At 51.5% G+C, this 22,986-nt stretch overlaps 1 protein-coding gene across 5 annotated transcripts in view; it reads right to left on the reverse strand.

Annotated features, from left to right (window-relative positions):
* The window catches only part of KLHL29 (kelch like family member 29), a 292,525-nt gene that overhangs the window by 138,123 nt on the left and 131,416 nt on the right, over positions 1-22,986 (reverse strand). The gene's annotated exons all lie outside the window — the stretch shown is intronic.

The raw sequence follows: 22,986 nt of genomic DNA on the forward strand, positions 1-22,986 counted from the left end.
TAGGGACCAGGGAATGCATTAAGAATCAGTGATTCCCCTGAGGTCAGAGAACTAGAAGGTGAGAATGTGGCCAGGATTCTGGCCTTCCCGTCACAGCTCAAGGTAGGATACAAGTCTGAAAAGGTGTCAGGATTTCTTCGCTGACACAAGAGACACCGCACTCCCTGGCCTCTGTTAACCAGACCCATGTGGCTTCCAGGAATATCCGAACATAAGGCCCTCCGTGTTGTCATGGAGACTTAGACAACCAGGATCCTCCCAGGGCCCTCTGCATCATGAGGACGGCATTTTCCTCAGAATTGTGGGGACTTGCCTGGCTCCCTGCCCAGCCAGGTCTGACGTCACCCTTGGTCAGAAAGGACGTAAAGACCTAGGAGAGGGTGTCTCTGTCAGAGAGGCCACAGCGAGGCAGAGGCCACAGACGGGCAAGTTAGGGTGGTGTCTTCCCTGCACATCACATGCCCAGCCCTGGCCAGGGTTCAGGCAGCATTTGCTTTTCTTTGACTCTTCCATTCTCCAACCATGTCCTGTCTCGGGTGAGTGCCTGGAGGTCAAAATGAGCTCCTGGCTCATTTTCCCATCCCTCCAGTTCAGCTCGGCCCTGGTGGGAGATTCTGGAATTATTGGCTAGTGGATGGACAGGCCATTTTTTTTTTTTTTTTTGAATTTCTATCAAGCCCGATCCTTTTCTGGCCTTTGCACATCCAGACCTAGTTGTCAATTTCTAATTCCACAGAGCTACAGCCTGGGCCCCATCCCAATAACCTGCTACCTATGTCATACTTGTGAGGTTGTTCAGGCCCTGGCAGCAACTGTCCCTTCACTTGGCACTGTCCCCTCTACCAGGCACATGGAGCAGACCTGAGCTAAACCTGTAGGCCCACATGAAGCAGAGCTGACTATGACGTCTTAACCTTGGGGGCTGGGTACACCATTCTCTTCGTCATTATGCTTCACAGCCTACACAATGCCACAACAATTTTTTAAAAAATCTATTCAATGTTACATAATAAAAAATAAAAATGAATCCCCTCTTTGACCATCCCTCACAGACTTTTCTTCAGAGAGTTGTCTAAACTTAGCTCTCGTCACTTTTCCTCTTCCTACTCTCACTGTAACCTGCTACGAAGTAACTTTTGCTCTGGCCACGCCTTGGGAGCCATTCTCACCAACGTCCTGAAGGATCTGCTGATTCAGTCCAAGGGGACACTGACGCCCTTGTCTTTCTTGACTTCTCCCACATTTGGCGTGGTTGATCTCCTCTCTCTCTTTCTGGAAACTTCTTGATGGTTCCTGTGACTCCATGCTCCCTCCTAGTTTTCCTCCTCCCTCTCTGCTACTCCTCCTTACTCTCCTTTGCAGACTGTTCTTTCTTGACTTAGCCTTGAAAGTCCACCTTTTCTCTTCTTCTTTTCTCACCCTACACACCCTCCCTGGATAACGTCATTCAGCTGTCTCCTCTTTACCGATGACTCTCTCCGTCCTAAGTACCACAACCGCCGTCCTACTGCCTGCAGCACACCTTTACCTGGCTGCTCCACAGGTACCTAAATACTGTATGTCCCTAAATTAACTCATTATTCTTTTGCCCGGACGCTCATCCTCAGGAATTCCCTTTCTTAGAGAAAGCCATCCCTTTTCCCCATCTCCATCTCCATATTTGACAGGGCGGTTTTCTGCCCCAGTTCCTCCTCAAATCTGCCCCCATTGCCATCTGCACATCCACCAGCCCAATTCAATGCCTTCCACACAGATTATCTCAACCAGTCTTCCTCCCTCCAGCCTCTCTCTTCTGATCCATTCTCTATCCAAGTGCCCTCATGACATTTGAAAACACAAATCTGATCACAATACTTTATGCTCCTGCTTTAAATCCTACCTTTCAGAGTAAGGTCCAGACTCCTTAGGGTGGCCCAGAAGATGCGAGGAGCTGGGCTGGGGCCCTTTGATAGCATCACGTTCCCTTTTGCTGCCCCAGAGGCAATGCCCGGCCTTTCCAAATGTCTTGTAGTATCTGAAGGCATCTCTGTCAGCTCCTCTGCAGGGATGGCCTCTCTCCCTCCCCCTGGCTAAGTCCTGCTCATCTGTTAGGACTCAGCTCAGACACCCACTCTCCTAGGAGGCTGCATTGACCCCTTCCCTCCGGGACCGGCAAGAGGCCTCTCTATCCCCTGAGCACCCAGCGACATTCACCCACCCACCACAGATGGCTGTTGTATATTTGCTACCTTGAAAAAAGGAAATCATCTCCTTCCAGCCGGTAAGGGTGGAGATGAGGAGGGCAGATTCTGCGATATGCCCACAGATGACAAGCGTACTTGGGATCAGGTCAAAGGGGCCTGCCTCCTTCGCCCCAATGAAACCTTTGACCCCAATAACACCTGTCTGCTTGCTGTCTCGGGGAACCCCTGCTGGACCACACAGTGGCTCCACAGTTCTCACTGCCTGCACTTCACACCACCCCCACCCTGCCGCTCATCTGCTCAAGTCTTCTTAAAATGCTAGAGAGAAGATGGAGACAGGCAGCTGCAGGCCACACAATCTGCTTTCAGCCTCATGAAGTGTATTCAAAACAAAGGTCAACCATTTGCACGCCAGGTTTGGGTTGGACTTCATTCCTCAATTTAATTTCTCCTTTCAAATGGAATGAAAGAAATGTGTTGCACAGTTTACCCTGGGCAAGACGGCAGAGAGCCAGCTCCGAGGTAGCAACTTAAGTATTTCCTGCTGGGCACAGAGCCAACATCTCAAAAAGGTCCCGTGTGCCCACACGTGTACCCGGGCTGGTTGTGGCGGGGGCAGCAGGAAGCCCTCCATGGGTCAGGAGGAGGTATCTCAGACAAGGTGTGTCAGATGAGACTGGTCAAGCAATTACAGACTAAACACATAAAAATGCTTCCTCGTCAAGGTGGGCACCTTTCCCTGGCAGGCTGCCTGTGAACTGGCAGAGGCTGGCCTGGGCCCCTTCAAGAGACGGAGGGGAGTCTGGGCAGCAGCCATTCCTCTGAGCGCATGTGTGGGACCGTTTATAAAGAAACCAGGACTCTGTGTGGCAACTGTTTAAATTACATGCACATGTATGAAGAAAAAGCTCCGGGGTCTAGAAAATCTTGTATTATGGGTGGAGGCAGGCCACGCCAAGGGCCAGGGTAGAGAGGCTTCAGTGCACGTCCTGGGTTAAATCTGAGAGGTCTCCCAGAGGTGGGCGTTTTATGTGCGAAACTTGGCTCTGGCCTCGGGGATCCTGTGTGGCCAAGCTGTTTCCCCACCACGGGTGCTGTGCTTTGCACCGTCCCAGGGACGCTGGGCTGGCAGAGAGAAGGGAAAGGAGGCTGCACCCTTCCAGGGGAGAGCTGAGCTCCATTTTTGCTTGCCTGATCTCATGTTTGCACAGAACCTCCCAGTTCATAAAATGCCTGCACCTCCACCATCTTATATGGTGGCCCCATGTGTAGACATCTAGGTTTCAATGCTCAGAGCCAGGCCCAGATTCAGAGAAGGTGGAACCTGGGCCCAACATACCCCTAAGGAAGTCGGCCTGGCCTTCTGGTTTCCAGTTCCCTTCTCTTTGCACATACCTCTCCTCCTCCAGGGAGCAGAGATGGGGGAGCACAGGACATCCTGAGAATCAGAGCAAATGTGAAGATGCAGGAGAACATGTCACCATGGCACATGCCTGATGGGACGTACTTCTGTGAATGTCTGGCCATTGGCCCACTGCTCGCACTGCAGACTCCCGTTCAGAGCCACCATGCTGGTGCCTCCAGGCACACAGGCCCACCCCCAAACCTAAGGACAGAGTCCCAGCATCCCAGAAACGCAGCAAGGCCACACCGACCAGCTCTGTGGAAACACAACTACCCCACGACTGAGATGAGCCCTCAGAAGTGGCACAGAGGCCACCCTAGGTAGAAAAGTAGCACCCCCAGCTCCCCACGAGTAAGGTCTTTTGCTTCCTCTCTGGGAGAGAGTGAGGGGTCTATTCCTGCGGCTTGCTTTGCTCCTGAGGGATGAGGCACAAGGACCCATGACTGCTCACTGTTCCCCAGAAAGGGTGCTCCCCTCAGGCAGGGCCGTCCCAGGGCCTCCAAAACCCTGCTTCACCCTTGGGCTCCCCTTTCATCAGGAGTGAACAGAAGTGGACTTCCCTGCCTGCTGGCCATTGGGCCAAGTCCCCAGTTTGGCAAGCGCCACTAGGGCACCAGGGCTTCAGGAATGAATGAGTGACCACCCGCCCTGAGGCTCTTTAGGTTCCCTTGGAGGAGATACCAGGTTGCTGACCAGGATAAAAACCAAATGACAACACTGCCTCAGCCCTGACTTCTTCTGAGCTCCTCTCCCAAACCTTTGCCCGTGGCCTGTCCCTAAAACCCCGATCACCTTGCCGCTCTCTTCTCTCTCCGCTCCTGATACCCATACACACATGCCTGGGGCCTCCACTCTGCACCCCAACCTCTCCCCTCAGTTTGCTGCAGCCTCTCAAAAGGAGCATCCCCCAGTTAGCAGAGCGCAATCATGGGTATTGACCAGATCCTAAGGTTATGGGGCAGAAAAGATAGACATGCAACTCCAAGGCCATCAGGAGCTAGGCAAGACTCTGGGATGAGGACAAAGGACACTGTCAGTTCTGAAGCTGTGCGTGGTCTGGTGTCTGAAACACACAGCCATGGACTCCCTAAGCTCCCCTGAGCTAGGTGGTCGGGACCTTGTAGGGAGGTGTTACCCAGGGCTATTGAGAACCAACCACAGACAGGTGTGGGGGGAAGGGCATCGTCAGCTGAGCACCCATGCCCTTGGGGATCTCCTACCAGGAACCCCAGGGCCTGCCTGCCTTGACAGATGGGCTTCTCCCTTAGCTCAGGGGCAACCTCACGGAGTCAGGCCCAGGCTTATGGACAGCGTGGCCATCCAGGGCGTGGGGATTGCCTGGAGGAGAAGCCTCAGCTGACACCAGGCTCAGCCCTGGTGCCCGGGTGGTGTCTCTGTAATTCTGTCTCCTGGACCCTCGCTGGATACCAGATCAGTAGCCCTGCTGCACAGATTTGCCTCAGCATGAATAATTCATGAGTAAATAATGAAGTTTCATGTGTCACAGTCATTTGTGTGGTCCCTGTGGGGCTGGGGCAGGGTGGTCATGGTCCAGGAGCTCTGTGTCCAGGGACCTGCTCGGTGTCCTCTGCAGGCTGGTCGTGGCCCACACCTACTGCCACGTCCCCTGTGCACATGCTGTGCTCAGGATCACAGGTGGCTAGTGACCCTTCCTACGTCCTTGTCACTAAGGCACTTGGAGGAGTAGCTGCCGGCTGTGAGGACCCTGAGGCGTGATTAATCCACAGAAAGGTGGGGAGCCCACACTGCCCCCACACAGGGAGCTGAGGACGGAGCCGTGGACTGTCCAGCCCCGAATGGAAAATGTATGATTGCCTCATGTGGGGGAGACGTGCTGCCAGGTCGGGTGGAACAGTCCGTGCCCATCTTTCTTATTTTCATTTCCCTCTCTGCATCTTTTAGCCTTTCTTCTGGATCAAAATAATAAACACCAGCCAGAACGCCATCTTGGCAAATGCAACACAAAGGAATTGTCTGGGTGGTTCTGGAGAAGCTGGCCAGGACTTGGCACAGGCTGTTAGCTGGAGCTGGGGGTGCCCCATGGAAATGCCTCTCTGCTTCTCAGGGACACTCCAGCTTTCATTGACTCCCATCCCCACGGAGACCCCACTAACTCTGAAGACGAGCTTCTGGCGGAGTCTGGGCAGCGGGCAGCCCACCTCCTCCTGCAGGAGGCCTTCTCTGACCAGCCTTCTCTTCTCAGTGCACATAGGCAGGCCTATGACCCAGGGATGGACTGGCACAGTCCACCCCACATGGGCGTGCTCCTGCAAGGGTACACCCTAAAGCAGGACCCCTCTCTCGATTTCCCTCATGTAGCTGACAGCATAGGCTGGGCTCCTGGGGTGGGGCTCAGGAAATGCTCCCAGAGGAAAGCAGCAGAAGTTTCCAGCTTGGAGCCCATGGTAGGGTGGGGACGAGGCTGAGGTGTGAAAGGTGCCTAGGGTGACAAAAGCCAGGAGGCCACCCGGCAGGGTCTGTCCTGCGTTTGCACGGCCCTGAAAGCCAGGCCTCCCCCACCTTGCCCCAGTCCCAATCCGCACGGCCAAGCCCAGGGTGGGGTATTCCTCAGGGGTACAGATATTCAGCACCTCCCAGCGGACGTGAAATGTGCAGGTAGTGGGAGCCAGTGCACGTGTCAGCCTGGGCACAAGGCCCCATTTCAAATCCTTTGGACCAACTCAGAAACCAAGGAGCCAGTGAACTGAACCGCCTTTGTTGCCACACTTCACCTCTGCTCTGAAAGGGCCTTTCCCTTCCACTGCGCCTCGCCGAGCCAGAAGCCATCACCTTCCTTGTGTGCCACTCCGTCCCTACCGCTGATCCTGCCATCATCAGTCACCGTGCTATCAGGCCCCACTCAGCAGGGCCAGTGTGGAGACTGAGCAGCCCAAGAGCCAGGTTCGGGTGATACATCCCAGCCCTGCTGCTTAGACTCTAGCAGCTTTCACCGAGACCTGCTGCAGTTCCAGGGCCTGAGGCAACCAAGCATCCCCCAGGCTGAGGGTGGGGGGAGGGGAGGCAGGCATGCCACAGCTCGGGGATCTCTGACCTCCCCTTCCACTCCCCAGGCAGCATCAGTATCTGTCACAGAGGGCTTTCGGGTATCATCTTTATCTTTAAAAAAAAGACAGGCACAGGGGTGGGCTCAAGTTCTTGTGGACAGAGGTGGTTGGTCATGGGTGGACACGGGGCGGCCAAGGGCAGCACTGCGGCTGCAGTGGCTTTCGTCTGCCCAGCCCACCAGCTCACTGCTCTGGCACCACAACCACAACCACAAGAACTCAAGCCCACCTCGTGCTCTGCCCATCTGTCCCAGGCCACCTCCCAGTCCCCCTTCGGCCCCATGTCAGCCCAAAGCGATTGAGCCAACTTCATGTACCTTTTAGTATCCTAAGCCAGCGAGAGACTGGAGCAAATCCTTCCTGAACCAAAGTGCCAGACAATCTTTGGGATGTCTCCATAAGGGGGTAGTTTGACCCTACTCAGCAGGGGAGGGCGGGGAGAGGTCCTGCATTAAGCCCAGCAGCGGCGGCGGTCACAGCAATCACAATGTGGCCTTATGAGCCACAGTCCTGATTCTTCACACATTAAGAAGAGTAAGAGAGCCACCAGGTCATCTGCTCCTCACAACATCCCGGTGGGTGGTGTAGACAGGGGTGCACTGATACATTTCGTAAGTGGACAAAACAGAGAGCATGAAGACTAGCTCCTCAGGAGGGCCAGGAGAGTGGCCTGAGTCCCCCTACCTGGAGCTTTGTTTGTGGTTTGCAGCGCTGCACCACCTGGGTGCTTGTTAGAAATGCCCCTCAGGCCCCGCCCCAGCAGCAAGGAGTCAGAATTTGCATTTTTAACAAGCTGGGGGTGGGGTGGAGTGCCATGATGGGGAAGAGACTCAAGTGCTGGTTAGAGTCAGAGACGCACCAGCCTGAGATCTGGCTGTTAGCAGGACAGGTGTGGGCCCTAGGTAGCCAGGCAACCTGACGTGCTGGCCGTGCTCCTTACTGCGCCGTGGTTCTCAGAGGGCCCCGGGGGGCAGAGGTTTTTTTTTTTTTTTTTTTTTTTTTGGAAAAAGCCATACTCCATAATCACAGTGTTTAATACATGACCTAAAAAGACACAGGCTTCAAAACACTTTTCTGATGACAGTTTTCAGGCAAAAAGCCACTGATTCCTTTTCTGGGCACAACTGCTCGTGCAAAAAGCAATCTCCCTGCCTCGGGAATATGGTATCCAGTGTCCGTTTTAGATGAACAATATTGAAAGAACAAGCTTCCCATTTCCCTCCCTTCCCAGGTGCACCTCTGATTTGAGAAATTCTGGCTGTGGGTTTTGATGGAGTGATTTTTTTTTTTTTTCAAAAAGGCACACAGGATTCAGAGACTTTTCTCATGGGACTAATTGACTAGGCATTTGTGCTATTGCTACTTGTGTAAATCATTATAATGGTGATAATGAAAAATAAAAAAGATATTGGAAATGACAGTTGGCAACATAATATCAGCATAAACTGAGGGAAGAAGGGAAGCATCAAGGAGGGGCTCCTAAACATCAGGGCTGATGAGGCGGCTATGGAGGGCAGGTCTGGTTTGATTGCTTAGAGGAGGATTAACCAGAGTTCTTACAGTCACCATCTTTGCTCCCTCTGACTCCTTGTTCTTGGTGGCTCCACAGAGAATGAAAACACCAAAATCTGGAGTCTGCTTTCTCACGGTCCTGCAAACAGACGGCTGCAGCACTGGGAGCTACGCTTTGCAGTTACTCCCTTCTCTGAGCAGTCCTGCCTTCTTGCAGCCCACACCTGATTATTCTGAAACTTGCAGAATTGGCTAATTCAGTGAGATCTCTCTTCACAGCAAATGGTCTTCATCAGTGACCCAAGCTGATGAACGAATCCTACTCAGTGCCTGGAGTCAGACCCAGAGCAAGAGTTGCAAAGAAGGAAGACTGATGTTCGCTCTCTATTTGGCTGCCAAAAATGCTCTTGCAATTTGCTTTTTTCTAGACAAGAGTCTATTCAAAAGTCTATTTGGAAACATTAGGGAACGGCCATCTCATCATACTGCCTGTGACAGGATATTATCTTCTTTGGGAGAGACTCGACTGCTCTTTTATTTCCCCAAGTAAGGAGCGTCTGGGCTGATGGCTGAAGAATTGTTCCGAGGGCTGAGGACATTAAAATCTTGTCCAGAGTAAATGTGCAACCGACAGCCGCTTCAGCATGCAGCACAGGTAGAACCTTCACTGGTTTCAGTGTGAGCTCGCTGCGTTCTCATCTCCATCTCTGGTGGGACCTGGGGGTGGGGGTTCCTGCTTATCCGAATCCCTCCCTCCCCCGGAAACCAAGAAGCAGCTGACTTCCTCTTCTGGCTCTACTTTCACGAGTTAGGACTCTGTGCCCCCTTGCCCCTGCCAAACAAGCCCCTAGGCAGGTTAATACATGTTCTGCTCTGTCCTCTTCAAATCACATCAAATTCACTAACCACCCTTTTCCTCCTCGTGCCCAGCTCTGTGCGAGATCCTGAAAGCAGAAATGGACTGGCTCCTGCCTTTAGGGAAATGCTCAGGAGGAGAGTGCCTGCCTGGGCTCAGGGGAGGGAGTGGTCAGTCTGGGCTGGAGCTGGCAGAGTAGGTCAGGTGTGCCCCTGGAAACAGGGTAGTCCAGCTTCCTGGGGTTCCATTCATTTCAGAAAACAGACTGTACTTGAGCTAGGACAGTACGAGGGCAGGCACATGGATGATGGAATAAATGCAGTGTCCAAGGATGGAAATCCAGCTTTGCCCGCCACGCATCTGACCTGCTGAGCTCCCCACAGATAAGGGCTGTAAACGCCTCTCCTCCACAGAGAGGGGTGCCACAGAGCTTTTCCCTTTGACACTGAAAGGAAGCTGAAGGTCCTCATTGCTTCCTCCAGGATCCGCAGGGAAGAGGAGGAGTGCTTTGGGCCATGTGGGAGAGACTTTTGTCCCCTGGTTCTGGCCACTGACCCCTTGTTTTAGCCACTCCCCTGCTGACCTCTCTACCCAGGGCCAGGCTTTTCTCAGACCTCACAGCCTCCTTGGCCCTCATTTGGGGAGCTGCTGCCTTCTCTTGAAGTACTTGCTTCAGATTTTCACTGTCTTGATTCTTAGTCTGTGTTTTTAATTTAATTTAATTAAAAAAAAAAAAACACCCACCCAGACCAGAGGGCAGCCTGTTGTGAGGTTATGTGTTTTATCACCACCCGAGCATGCAAATGAAGCAGCCCCTGTTGACAAGTTCACGTCTCCAGTGTAGAACTGGCTGTTTGAACAGCTTGTGTGCAGTAATTGAAACATAGATTTTTGTTGCCTTTCTGTTTATTTTTAGATTAACCAAGCAGAGATGCTTGGCTTCCAGGCTACCCCACTGCTACCCCCGTCAGGCAGCCTGGGAGCACGGGCCTCTGTCCACCAGCAGCAAGGACCACTATATGCCCTCTAGGGTCCCCCATCCTGGGTTTGTCCTGCACCTGACTCTGGGTTTGGTCTTCACCATGACCCCAAGGGCCCAAGGCAGGGAAGCTGATGAATGCAGGAGGCCTGCTGGCTACTTCCCTAACTCCCAGGTCCCTGAAGCCTGCCTCCATCACCACCATGCTTCATGCTCACAGCAGCTCTGGGGGCAGACACCCCCTTGGATAGCAGTGGTAACTGAGGCACAGTGTTAGGGCAGAGATGGAGCTAGACTCCAGACCTGCTGTTATTCCCAGGGCAAGGGGGCTCCGACACAGGAAGGGCTACAGGCTCAGAGAAGATTCTTTCAGGGTCAGATTCCTAGTTGTGCTAGGTTTTAAAAATGATGGTCACGTCTGTCTGCATAGGTGGGTTACCATATGATGATAAACAGCCCTGATTTCAGTGGCTTAAACTACAGCGTGTGCTTTTCACTTATGCTATGTGGTCACTACTGGTCAGCTGGGGGCCCTGCTCCAAGACACCCTCCTCCAGCACCCACACAGGGAAAGTGGCCCTCACTGGGGATCTGCTGGCCACGGTGGCAAAGGGAAGGAGGGCTTGGGGAATCGGAGGGTGTGTGTGTGTGTGTGCGCGCATGTGTGTGTGTTTACACAGTGCCTGAGTTCTCCTCTGAACCCTGCGGCATCCCTGACTCCCTCCATCTCAGCAGCAACTACATTCACTTGACATTCTGCGATTTTTATCTTTCTATCCCAGGAGGCTGGCAGCTCCCTGAAGGCAGAGCCTGCCTCCTCCTCATTTCATTGTCCCAGGGCCTGCCCCAGGCTGGGTGTATTGCCAGCCGCTAATAGTCACTGAGCTGAACTGCCCCAGCGGCGGGGTATCAGTAAGAAGAATGTGACATGCACAAGGGTCCTGGACCGGTGCTTCTCCCAGTGGGGTATCTGCATCCCTTGAGGCCTTCCTCTGTGCCACCTCTTCCTGGAAGCCCTCCCAGACCACCCAGATAGTAGGGATAGCCACTCAGGGCCTCCCCTGGCATCTAGCACTGCTCTCTTCTCATTATGGACCCTATGAAATGATCGTCATGGTTTTATTAAACAGGCTGAACTCAGTGGAATAGCAGCAGCAAACAGATTTATTTTTCTCCCACTATTTCCCTTCGAACTATTCTGTTGGATCCAAATGGTTGTTTTCTTTTTTTCTGGGGGGGTCATTTTTGGGTACTACTACTATTATTATTACTATCATTCTATTATTATTATTACTGTCACTGCTGCTGCTACTACTTCTACTACCGAGAGCTGACGTTTACTGAGCATTTACTGTGTGCACTGCACCATGCTAAGGGCCCTCTGTGCACCAATCTTTTCATCTTCAGACCAAACCCAAGAGGAGGGTGTTTTTATTAAATTGAAGCACAGAGAGGCTTAAGTAACTTATAGGTTTAAGTAACCTATATGGCCACGCAGCTAGTAACTGGCAAGGTCAACTCTAAACCCAATCTCACCCTTGGCTTCTCCCTAGCCCACTCCCATCTTGTATCAGAACTTTGATCTTCTATCCCATTCAGAGCTCCTCCCTTGACCCAGCTCTCTCGGCTCAGAATCTTGTCACGGGGCAGTCCTCTCCAGGGCCTCCTGCTGCCAACTCACTAACTGCTGCTTCTGGCTTCCCTACCGTGGCCAGGAGGGAAACTGAAAGGACAAAGGCAAGGTGTGGCTGGAGCACCACCTGCAGAGGTGGCCTCTGTGAGTCAGAGACCCAATGCTGGCTCTGCTGCCAGTGGGCACTGTTGTGGGTTCTTTGTTGGAGCGGCTGGAAAGGTCTGGCTGTGCTCCCTGTATGGCTGTACTCCCTGAGGGTTCTCCCTGAGGGTACTCCCTGTATGGCTCTTCCAAGGTGGCTCAGGTCTGGCTCCCTTGTGCAGTGTCCACTATGGAAGCATGACCATGACATTACCTCGCCCGACCAACTCTGGTCTGGCAGAGTCAGACACTGCCTTGGTGCCCCCAGGGCCAGAGAACACAGGTCACATCCTCCCAAGTGCTGCAGTCTCAGGTAGCACCAGGTCCTGTGGAGGATTGGCACCTCCCAGGAGGGGAGGGAAAAGCCTCAGCACTCCCTCCTAGGAAAACTGTCTTCTCTGGAAACTGACTTCTCTGTAGTCATCACCAGACATTCCTAACTTATGGGCTGGAGGAGGCAGGGTGGGAGTCCTGGGGTCACCTAGCTCCCCTTTTTAACGTGTGGACACTGGGCCTTGTCTGAGACAGACTCCAACACACAGGAACAGGTCTAACTTAACATCTGCTATAGATGCTCAGTCCTTCTCCGGCTCAGTGCTCACCTCTTCCAAGAAGCCTTCCTGATGGCACAGGTTCCTCTGCCACTTCACCTTTTGGCCCTGCTCCCTTCTAGCCCTTGTTCTACAGGGTCCCACATACTAAGCTCTGAAAACACACAGCACTGGCTACTCCTCACTGACCGCCTGGGTGGAACCTTACTTACACCCATCAGTCATGTCCTTTGTCCACAGCCACATTTGTGCAGGTCCCAGCTGCACAGAGCTCAGTCCCTGGGTCTACTGATGGCAAGGGAGTGGGCACCGAGGACAATTGGGGATGACAGGGTGAGGGCCACTGACTGGGTGATGGGGAGCTGTCTGCAGGCCCGCTCTCAGCTGCAGCAGCCCCGGGAGAGGGGTGAGACGGCCATCTGTCCGCAGCTCAGCCCAGCCCAGTCTGCATGCACAAGCAGTCCATTTACAGAGGGCCAGCCTACAGCCGGTACCCAGAGCAGGGCTGACCGCCCCCCACTGTCTGGGTTCAACAAAGGGTGCTGCAGAGGTCTGGGCTTGGATGGAGAGGGAGGAAGGGAGACCCTGCCTGAGGCTGGGGGGACTCGGGTGTCAGACACCGACCTGGCACCATCAGGATGAACTTCTGGGGCCAGAATAACAGCAGCTCAGAATTGCTCATGCCAGACAAGAGGATTAGCCTGGCACCCATTCCCTGGCTGCCTAGGAAATGACCCACACCTAGGAACAGCGTGTGGCGTGTGCTCTTCCCATAGCCTCCAGGGCCTCCTACCCAGGGGAAGTGCCCCGGAGGAAAGCTGTTGTATTTGGCTGTGAGGCCAGTGCCTCACATCTGGATCTCACATCTGGACTCAGCTTTGCAGATCCTTTGCCTCAAGCTCACAGCACTTCTCATAGGTCCAACCCCTTGACCGACAGCTGTGAGTTACCTGACTCCAACCACGTCCCCCATCTCCACCCTGGCCACCTTGGTCTGAGCCTCTCTCATCTCTGACCTGGGTTTCTGCCAGAGCCTCCTAACTCATCTCTTTTCTTCTCTTGCCTTCATTCAGCGTATTCACACAGCAGCCAGAGTGGTCCCGATAAAACCCAAATTACATCACTTGACTCTTCTGCTCAAGTCCCTGCAGTGGAGCCCATCTCAACGGAGAAAAAGCCAAAGCTCTTACAAGATCCATGAGGCCCTGGAAACCACTTCTCTCTCTTGCTTTGCCTCTCCCTCAACAGCTCTGCTCCAGCACACTGGCCTCCTGGCAGCTCTTCCAGCCCCTGGGGACCCCCCGCCTCAGGACCTTTACACACGCTGCTCCCTCTGCCTGCCCCATGCTTCCAGGAGAGTGATCCACGTGGCTAACACTCTCATTTCTTCTTAAATGTGACTTCCTCAGTGAGACTTCCTCTGACCATCTCATTTTAAAATGGTAAGCTCGTTTCCCTCTTATTTTTTGATAGCTTTTACTACCTTCTTTTAGACTACGTAATGTACTTAGATTTCTGTCTCCCCCACATAGAATTTAAACTGTATCCTTCCACACTAGAATGTAAGTTCTGTAAAGACCGTGCTTTATAAATATTGATTCATTTAATCCACATAATAATCAGCTGTTGTGATGGCTATCTCCATTTCCCAGATGAGGAGACTGAGGCACAGAAAGGTCAAGCAACTTGCCCAAAGTCACCCAACTAGCAAGTGACAGAGCCAGGACTCCTACCCAGGTGGCTGTCAGCCACCACGCTCTTCCACTGCCAGGTCTGTTCACTGTTGCCTCTTGGCTCAGACAGCACCTGGCCTCTTGTAAGGGCTCAGTAAATAACGAAAGAACGAACAAACGAACGAACGAGCGAACGAACGAATGAACGAATGAATGCTGCAGTTCCACGTCAGGGTGGTTCCTGTGCTGTCTTCTCTCCCCACAGACAGACAGAGAGCCTGAATGGAGGACTCTGCTGTTCCCTCCTATGCTGCCCCACCCCCCAGGCCACCCATATCTGAGGAAGGCAACGTCGGTAAGGTCAGTTAAGGGAATGCATCTGCCCTGTGTCTTAAATTGGTTCCTTCTGCGCGTGGCCATGGGGAAGCGACAGCTCAGTCTCGTTGGACAAATCATCTTCTCAGCACTGTGGTCGAGACTCCCATGTGGCACAGCCGACTCCCACCCTTCTCTCCTGTCCAGTGTCCCCCACAGAGACCTGGAGTGTCTGCTGGGTGGGTCTGGGGGAACATTAGGAGTACGGGGTGGGCAGACTGGACGGGCTCCTACAGCCTCAAGGGTCGTATTCATAATGCACCAGCAGCATGAGCACTCGGAGGGAACAGCCAGCGCTCCCTCAGGGGCAGACACATCCACGATGCAATTCCTTCGAGGAAAATTACTCAGGCAGCCATTTATTAAAACACAACTGCTCCGAGGAGGCCTTTCGGCAGTGGAAATACCAAATAGCTTTGAAGCCCCAGCCGTCCCCGAAACCGATGAAGCAGGCTGCTAGGCTCTAGCAGACTTTTAATCTGCCTGCTCTTTCCCCATCTGGAAGGTCTAATGAAATGTTACACTGCAAGGAAACAAGGAAATAAGCAGCTTCAGAGGTGAGGGACGTATATTTAATTTCTTGCCTTGGTCTGCTATTTGCATAAGCCTCAAGGGAATAACCGGTAGGCGAAAGAGAAGAAAAATAACAATTTCTTCTTGTCTGTGGGACCAGGCTCAGAGCCTGAAGAACAATGGCATTTTACATTTAACCCTCACGGGCAGTTGCGGTAGGGACGTTTTATTGTTGTCTCTGGAAAAGGCCACAGGTGCTCCCCGTGTCCGTGTCCCCTTCTTTCTTGGGGGCCACAGTGGGACAACACTCTCCAGTCCCACTTGATTCTAGCTGGGACCATGTGACTAGTTCTCATCAGTGTGTGCACAATGTGTGTGCAAGTGACTTGGGTCCTCCAGGCCTACATGGTTACGAGCAGGGCTACCTTTTTCACCCTCTCTCGTTCCCTGTTCACTGCACGGGAGGACAGGTCCAGCTGTGAGAGACAAACCCTGGGAGAAGCCTTGGTTCCTATTGGGGCCACAGAGTCGAGCTCCTTCTTGTCACCCCCTAGCCCCCTGAACTGTGACCTGAGAAAGACACGAACTTCTATTGGATTAAGCCACTCTATTTTGGGGTTGTTTGTGTCAGCAGTTAGCCTGCCCTGACTAATGCAATCTTAGTTTTACAGATGGGGAAACAAAGGCTCAGAGAGTTGAAAGTGACTTTGCCCAAGGTCACTAAGAGCCTGGATCCAGCCAAGCAGGAGCTGTTTGAGTGTTAACTAGATCTGGCCCCCCCTTCAGGTGTCCCAGGGGAGAGGCAGAGGCAGCTGTCCTGAGCCCACCTTCCAGGTTCATCTCCTTGGGGCTGAACCACACCAAGGCTGACTCCCTAGGGGTCCAGGTCCCTCCCCTGCCTCCACCCTGGGGAGAGAATGTAAGGACAGAGGCTGGACGCTGGCTCCCCAGGGACCGTCTTCTTCCAAATGCCCAACAAGCCCTGTGGATGGCACGTGTTTTGTAGAAAAGGTCAACTCCAGAAAGCAGGAGACTCAGAACATTCCCAAATAGCCAAACCCTGTGAGCGGTCATTGGAGCACATGTGTCACATGGACACAGAATAAGACATGGGCAGAGAGGGGGCACGCCTCCCCCGACCCCCCGACAGGCCGGGTGACAGCCAACAGGCTGAGCCCTGTTCAGATGGCCCTTTCATCTGCAGGAGCACCCGGAATGTACACGCCTCCAGATGGATGGCTCTATTGAGGCTGAAATAAGTCCTCCAGATGCCTACTGAAGTTTTGTTCCTTGATGAACATGTGCACAGAAAAAAGATGCCATTAAAGAAAGGAGGGGACAGCACTAGCTTACCAGGGAAGAGACATGGTTGCCAAATTCTGAGAGGCTATTTTAAACAAGAGATTAAACAAGAACAAAACAAAACACCACACCACGGTGGTTGTCTGACTGAGCCCTTTAGGCTCATTAATGCTGCTTCCCAAGGCCACCGGCATGATGGCATTGATGACAACACATGCCCACACCCTGGCCACTCCCAGGAGTGCTAATTACTTCCTGGGATTAATTCTTCAGTTTGCTAGACAGTTCCAGCAGCCGTGTCGCTGTGGCCACTGCCAGAAATGACAGCTTATGGATGGAGGACACACCTCCTGTTTCCCAGGAGCTGGACTTTGGGCCAAAACCCACCCATCCTCTTGCACAAGAAGGAAGCACCAGCTTTGCTGCCCATCTACTGGGAGCACCAATTTTGTGGATTTTTTTGGCTTGGACTTTTTTTTTTTTTAAACATGTTTTTAATTGTGAGGGGCTTAAGAATGATGAATGTAGTATGTCTGGGACCAGCAATCCAGGGAGAGTTGCTGCCTCAGATACCTAGAATCGCTCTGTGTGGCTGGACAGCTCCTATCTCACTGTCTCTCTAAAACAAAAGCTGCACAGAGCTGCTGCCAGACTTACAACCCACCAGCCAACCATGGCTGGCACTCAGCACTGTGCCAAGGCTGTGAGGGCTAGTGGAGATCAGTTTGGCTGAGGGGTAACCTCAAGGAAGCCTTGTCTGGCAGGGCTGGACCAATCCTCAAGGGGTTCTTAGACTATCAGAGAGTAAGTGCTGCTTCTACTGGGTGTAAGTGTGAGCCCTTGGAGTTCTGGTTCTTTCCTCTTGCCTTCCCCACAGCACCCCACAGGGTTAGCTGGGCATATATGTACCCATCCTTCCATCCACTCATTCATCCCTGCACTCAACCACCCACCCACAGATTCAGTTCTCCATCTATTAGTGCATGAACTGTACAGGGTATCTATACAGATACTCTGCCAGGCATCAGGAAGATTGCCATCAAACGAACAAAGTGAGAAAGATCCCGGGCATTATTCAGTAGTGAAATCTGTGTTGCCTCTGATATCCATCCCACCTTCCTTCATCTGAGAGTAGAATATATGTCTCACATGGAGCCCATTAGATAAGGTTTGGGTGTTCTGACTCACCGCTGGGGCGAGCATGTGATCAGACCAGGTAAATTAGTGTGTTTTATCCCCTAGCCACAACGACGGATTCAGTGTTCATGGCCCAAGACAGACTCATATCCCTTAGATATGACATACGAACTCAGAAAACCAGGGTCTCTCCTCCTTTGGGATCATGAATAGTATGGGTGTTATAAACGGGAATGTCTCCTGGCCATCTTCCCTGGTCATGGGGAAGAAGCAATCTGCAGAGCAGAGAATGAAGCCAGCCAGAGAGAGAAAGTAGAGATGAGAGGCTGACAAGAGTTCTAATATTCTGTGAACTCCTGGGTCTAACGTGGCAGAAGCTGTTGTTCAATCTTTTAGTGACAAGAGGTAATGCATTCTCTTTTTTCGCTTCAATTAGTTTGAGTTGGGTGGGTGCCTGTCTGCTATAATCAAGAGTTCTAATGCGTTCTAATACACTCTCAGAAGAACTGCGTTGCATCTTGTTTAAGATGAGGTGTGGGATGTAAGGAAACGTCTTTGTGATTCTTTGGGAAACAGGGAGAATTCAGAGAGAAGGAGAGGGAAAGAAAGATGCTCAAGATGACATGAGAGCATTGTTTTGATGGAAATGTTCTATCATCCGGGCTATCCAATACGGCAGCCGCTAGCCACATATGGCTATCGAGTACTCGAAAATTGGCTAATATGACTGAGGAACAGATTAATTTAACTAGTACGTCTGCTGGTGGCTACCATATTGGACAATGCAGGTGTGGACACAGGCCCTGAGGAGAGAGTTTGAGGAAGATGGAGCACTTCTGAGTCTGGGGCAGACATGAGGGAGATGGACTGGAGGTGGAGAACCGAAAACAGGAGGTCATTTGGGACACAGATGCAAACAGCCCCGGGGAGGGTTTATGAGGATCTGAGCTGTGGCCGACGAGACAGGGAAGAGACAGAGATGAGAAGTTACAAAGCGGAAAGACACCAGAGCCAAGTTACAGGGCGGGGTGGTGGTGTGACCATGACTGGAGTGAGGGATACCAGGGAAGTACACGATTTTAATTTGAGATGTATGGACTCGGAGGTGGGAGCATGGAATCTAAGGATGTCGGAGGCTGGCGACACCAGTTTTTGAAGTCATCAGGATTTAGGAGGCCAGACTGGTCAAACTGTATTTAGAAAGATAAAAGTATAGGAAGCCTCACACTGCAGCTAATACTCCTATTAAGAGGTCAGAAAAAGAACAAGGAAAAGAGATGTATGAAGAACCAGAGGAAGCAGAATAAAGACAGCTTGGCATCGTCCAGGCCTGCCGGGATTATTAGTGAAAGTCTTATTTTTCTTACAGGCAGATATATTTTTGAGATAACAGAAATGGATTCCTCTAAAGGTCCAATCTTAAACAAGAACAAAGTATTTTAGCTATTTTAAAGACAACAACACATTCTGAAATAACAGTGCATACGCCCCACTGTGCTGAACAGAACTTACCATAACGGAGTTCCTGGGCTGTTACACGGCATCACGCTCAGGCCCAAAGGAGCCCGTAGGACCCAGTGTTCTCGCACTAACCAGCCCCGGGCTGTGGCGCCTCCTTGCACGTCGAATTCTAGAGTTTTGTAGTCACTTCATCTCCGATTAGCTTCTAGCAAATGTCTCTTGCTTCTGTTATCTTTCCGACCCCTCTCCTTACCCTTCACAGATTGGGAGTTTGCAAAATTTGGTTTGAATTTAGAATCCCAGGAATCAATCTTACAGCCAATCTGTGTGTGTGTGTGTGTGTGTGTGTGTGTGTGTGTGTGTGTGTATGTGTTTTCAAGAACAATTCTGAATTAAAGTCTGAGGGGTTGATGATGAAAAACAAACAAGATTTTGGGTGCACACACTTGGCGATCCCTCATTGTTTTGTCAGCCCCTCAGAACCGCTTTCTGGTCTTTTCTCAATCTAGGCTCTGGGTAGGAGAGGTTTCCAGATAAAAGAGACCTGCCACAAAGCAGAGGCCCTGGCAATCTTGCCACTGAGGACCTCTTATTCTGAAAGACATCAATGACACACATCGTCACGTCTTCACAAATATCGAGGACAGGCATCATCCACTAGAGTTAGTCAAGCTGCAGCCCAGAAAACCAACAGAGTGACATATTCCACAAAGCGTTCCTTCCCACAACCAGAGATCATTGCTCAGCCCCACAGGCACAGTCCTGCCAGTGTCGGGAATGCACTTTCCAGGCATGATTCCAGCTTCCTGCCTGCCAGAGATGTCAGAGAGCTGGGTAGCAAGGAGCTGACAAAGGGTGACAGATAACCTCCTTGTTGGGGGTCTGGACCAACGGCTTTTAGACATCTTGGTAAAAATAAAACAGATCAAGCATAGAGCCAAGCAGGTACAATGGAGAACTAGGAATGCCAGCTCTGCACCCAAACCCTCTGGCCTCCTGGCCAGTGAAGCTGACTTCAGGCATCTTTGTGGTCCCAGGACCGGAAGCGCGGGCGAGCTTGTTGGAAATGCAGAACTTCAGTCCCCACCCCAGGCTAATCAGAACCTCATTTTAACAAATCCTCAGGTGAACTGGGTGCACTGAGAAGCTCTCCCTTCCCCATTCATAATGAGTTTAGCTGATCAAAGGATCCCTGTCTCGGAACTACAGAGAACACGGGCTCCTGTCCTTGTTCTGACACGTATTGGTAGTGTGATTTTGGCTAAGTCTCTTCTCCTTTATGGCCTTTGTTCTTGCAAAGGCTAATTGGGGTCCAGCCCAAGAGGCTCAATGGTGCACCCATATTCTAACAGTCAAGGTGAGGTCTGTGGTACACTTAGACCAGAGCCTCCTTTCTCCTCACGGAGAAGTCACCATGGGATTTCAGAAGCGTTTCTTACCATCATGAAGGCTATGGCAAGAATCCTGACAACTGGACACATTCCAAAGTCTCCAGCAGCCCCAAACACCAAACCAACAAGGATCCAGTGAGCGTCCTTAGTGTCCAGCCCTTCCATCCCTGACAGGCGTGTACAGAGGTGTTGGGCTGGACGGCCACCTGCCTCTCCATCTTCCTTAACATGCGGCTTCTTGGAGGAGGCCAAACCCCAAACGCCCAAATCTCAGCAAAGGGCCCTCCCCAAAGACCCAGATGGGGGTCCCCTGCTTCCTTTACACCCTGTAGTTCTGGGTTCTAAATTCTGCGAACAGGTGAATCCTAGTATGTTTTATAGTTCAAACAACTCTGCATTCCAAGCACTAATGCAGCTGGCGTAACATTGGTCATGAATGGTTAAACAGGACACTGCCTGTTGATCTGCTGGAAATGTGTATCTTCGTGTGTGTGTAACTGTGGTACATATAAAGTGTCAGGGAGTCCATGTTCCTGCCCATTGTAGGTACTGAGAAGTCACTCTTTCTTCCTGGGGGACTTTAAGTGCCCTTCCCTTCAACAGTAGAACAATGGAGGAGGGAAGGGGGGAAGCACACCCCTTCCCCTGAGTCCATGGAGTGTCTAATGAGGGTGCAGGATGTCCAGGGGAGGCAGACAGGCAGCCACCTGAGGGCCACGGCCACAGACGGCCCAAGAGGGAACTCAGAACAAATGCAGGTGCAGAGACGGGAAGCCAGATTACAGGAAAATGATAACTAGGGGTGGGCTGGTGCAGGGCGAGAGCAATGTATACTCCTCTAGGCTCCATCACACTAAAGGGGGTGCCAGGCAGGTCGAGAGCAGTCCTTTCCACTGTACCTGGGAAGGGTGTGTGTGTGTGTGTGTGTGTGTGTGTGTGTGTGTAGTGTTCTGTTGTTTCACTATTCATTAGGTGGGAGGAAAGACCAGAAGTTTGTTTTAGAATGTCCCTGTCCTTGTTTACATGTGAGGTATGTGTGTATTTATTTATATTGACCCTAGTATACAGTTTCTTCCCACTGCATGGGCTCAGGCCTTTCCCTCAGATGCTCTCTGTTCCTCTTAAGGCTTCAGTGCAATAAACCTTTATGGAGAGAGATCAGGCCTCAACATTCCTGGTTTGTTTTGCAAACAGAAAGGTCAGCAGCCCCTTTCAGGATGCTGCTTTTCTGAGACATTCTCTCCTCCAAGGGTGCAAAGTGTTAGCTGTGCATTTCAGGTGCTGATGGGTACAGCATGACACTGGAGAGACAAATCCAATCTGGTCCCCCGAAGCAGAGGTGGGAGAATTGGCCTCCTTAAATCCTCTGCCATGTGCCTGTCTTGGGCCCGGCTCCCTGCCGTGACAAGTGCTGGGTGTCACTCCGGATTACCCAACCCACTCTGACAGCCAGGCCCCTTCTATAGGCGGTGCTCTCATTTCTGCAGCCTGGGGCCCCAGGGGTATTGAGGACAGGGTCACCCCAATTATGATGCTGGGAGTTTCTGGAGAGACAAAGAAAAATTCACCCCTTGGTTGTCAGCTTGAAGCCGCATGTTGCCTGAGCGAGTCAACATGAGAAAATCAAGTTAAAACAGTGGTGTGACTGTGTCCATCTTGACAAAAGGACCCTGGCTTTCAGGATGGATGCTTGTCACCCTGCAAGGGCCTGCACTCTGACTTTAAGAGAGCAGTAAGCAGTCAGAGATGGCCTGTGTTTTCTACACTTTTGTTTTCAGTACCTGAAATCAGACCCTCAGCCAAGAATCACCTCTGAAATAGGAGATGTCAAAATTTAAGGGGGCCAAAAAAAAAAAAATTAAGGGGGCTTATTAGGCTTTGGAATTTTTTTTTGGTACTTTTTCTTTATAATTTTTTTGTATTGGGGTAAATATGCAGAACACAAAATTTACCATTTTAAGTGTGTACTTCAATGGCATTAGTACATTCACAATGTTGTGTCACAATCACCACTATCCATCTCTAGAACTTTTCATCTTCTCCAACTGAAACTGTACTCATTAAACAATGACTCCCCATTTCTCCCTCCCCACAGCTTCTGGCCACCACCCTGCTACTTTCTGTCTCTATTTATCTGTCTACTCTTGTACCTCATATGAAGGGAATCACTCAATATTTGGACTTTTGTGTCTAGTTTATTTCATTTAGCATAATGCCTTCATGGTTCATCGATGTGGTAGTATTAATATATACCCATGAATGCAATAGTTTCTTCCCTTTTAAGGCTGAATAATATTCCATTGTATGTCTAGATCACATTTTGTTTGTCCATTCATTCATCAATGGACAGACCCTTGGGTAGCTTATACCTTTTGGCTGTTGTGAATATTGCTGATAGAAACATAGGTGTGCAAATGTCTGTTGGAGGGGCCTCGGAGCTTACATTGATCTTAACCCTCTCCCCTCCGGTGAGAGGTGGACTCCAGCTTGTGGCTGAGCAAGGCTGCAAAGCTGAGAGCTAGTGCTTGGCAGTTCTTCAGAGGCAGGCACGGGTGAGGTCTTGGGGGAGAAAAATGGGGGGGCACCTGTGCACTGAGGCTGAGCTCAGGATTGAAAGGATTACCATTCCACAATACAGAAGCTATTCTGTTGCTTTCCTCCCAGAGCAATCCTGTGACATGCTGGCTGTAGTCACACTTCTCAATGCCACCACCCACAGTGGAGGGAGAAGACGTGAAGACCAGAACAGGCCCCTCTGCCTGGCCCATTTTCATTTTTTTTTAACTAA

Source organism: Rhinolophus hipposideros, assembly GCF_964194185.1.
Source record: "Rhinolophus hipposideros genome assembly, chromosome: 12".
In the NCBI taxonomy this organism is placed as follows: domain Eukaryota; kingdom Metazoa; phylum Chordata; class Mammalia; order Chiroptera; family Rhinolophidae; genus Rhinolophus; species Rhinolophus hipposideros.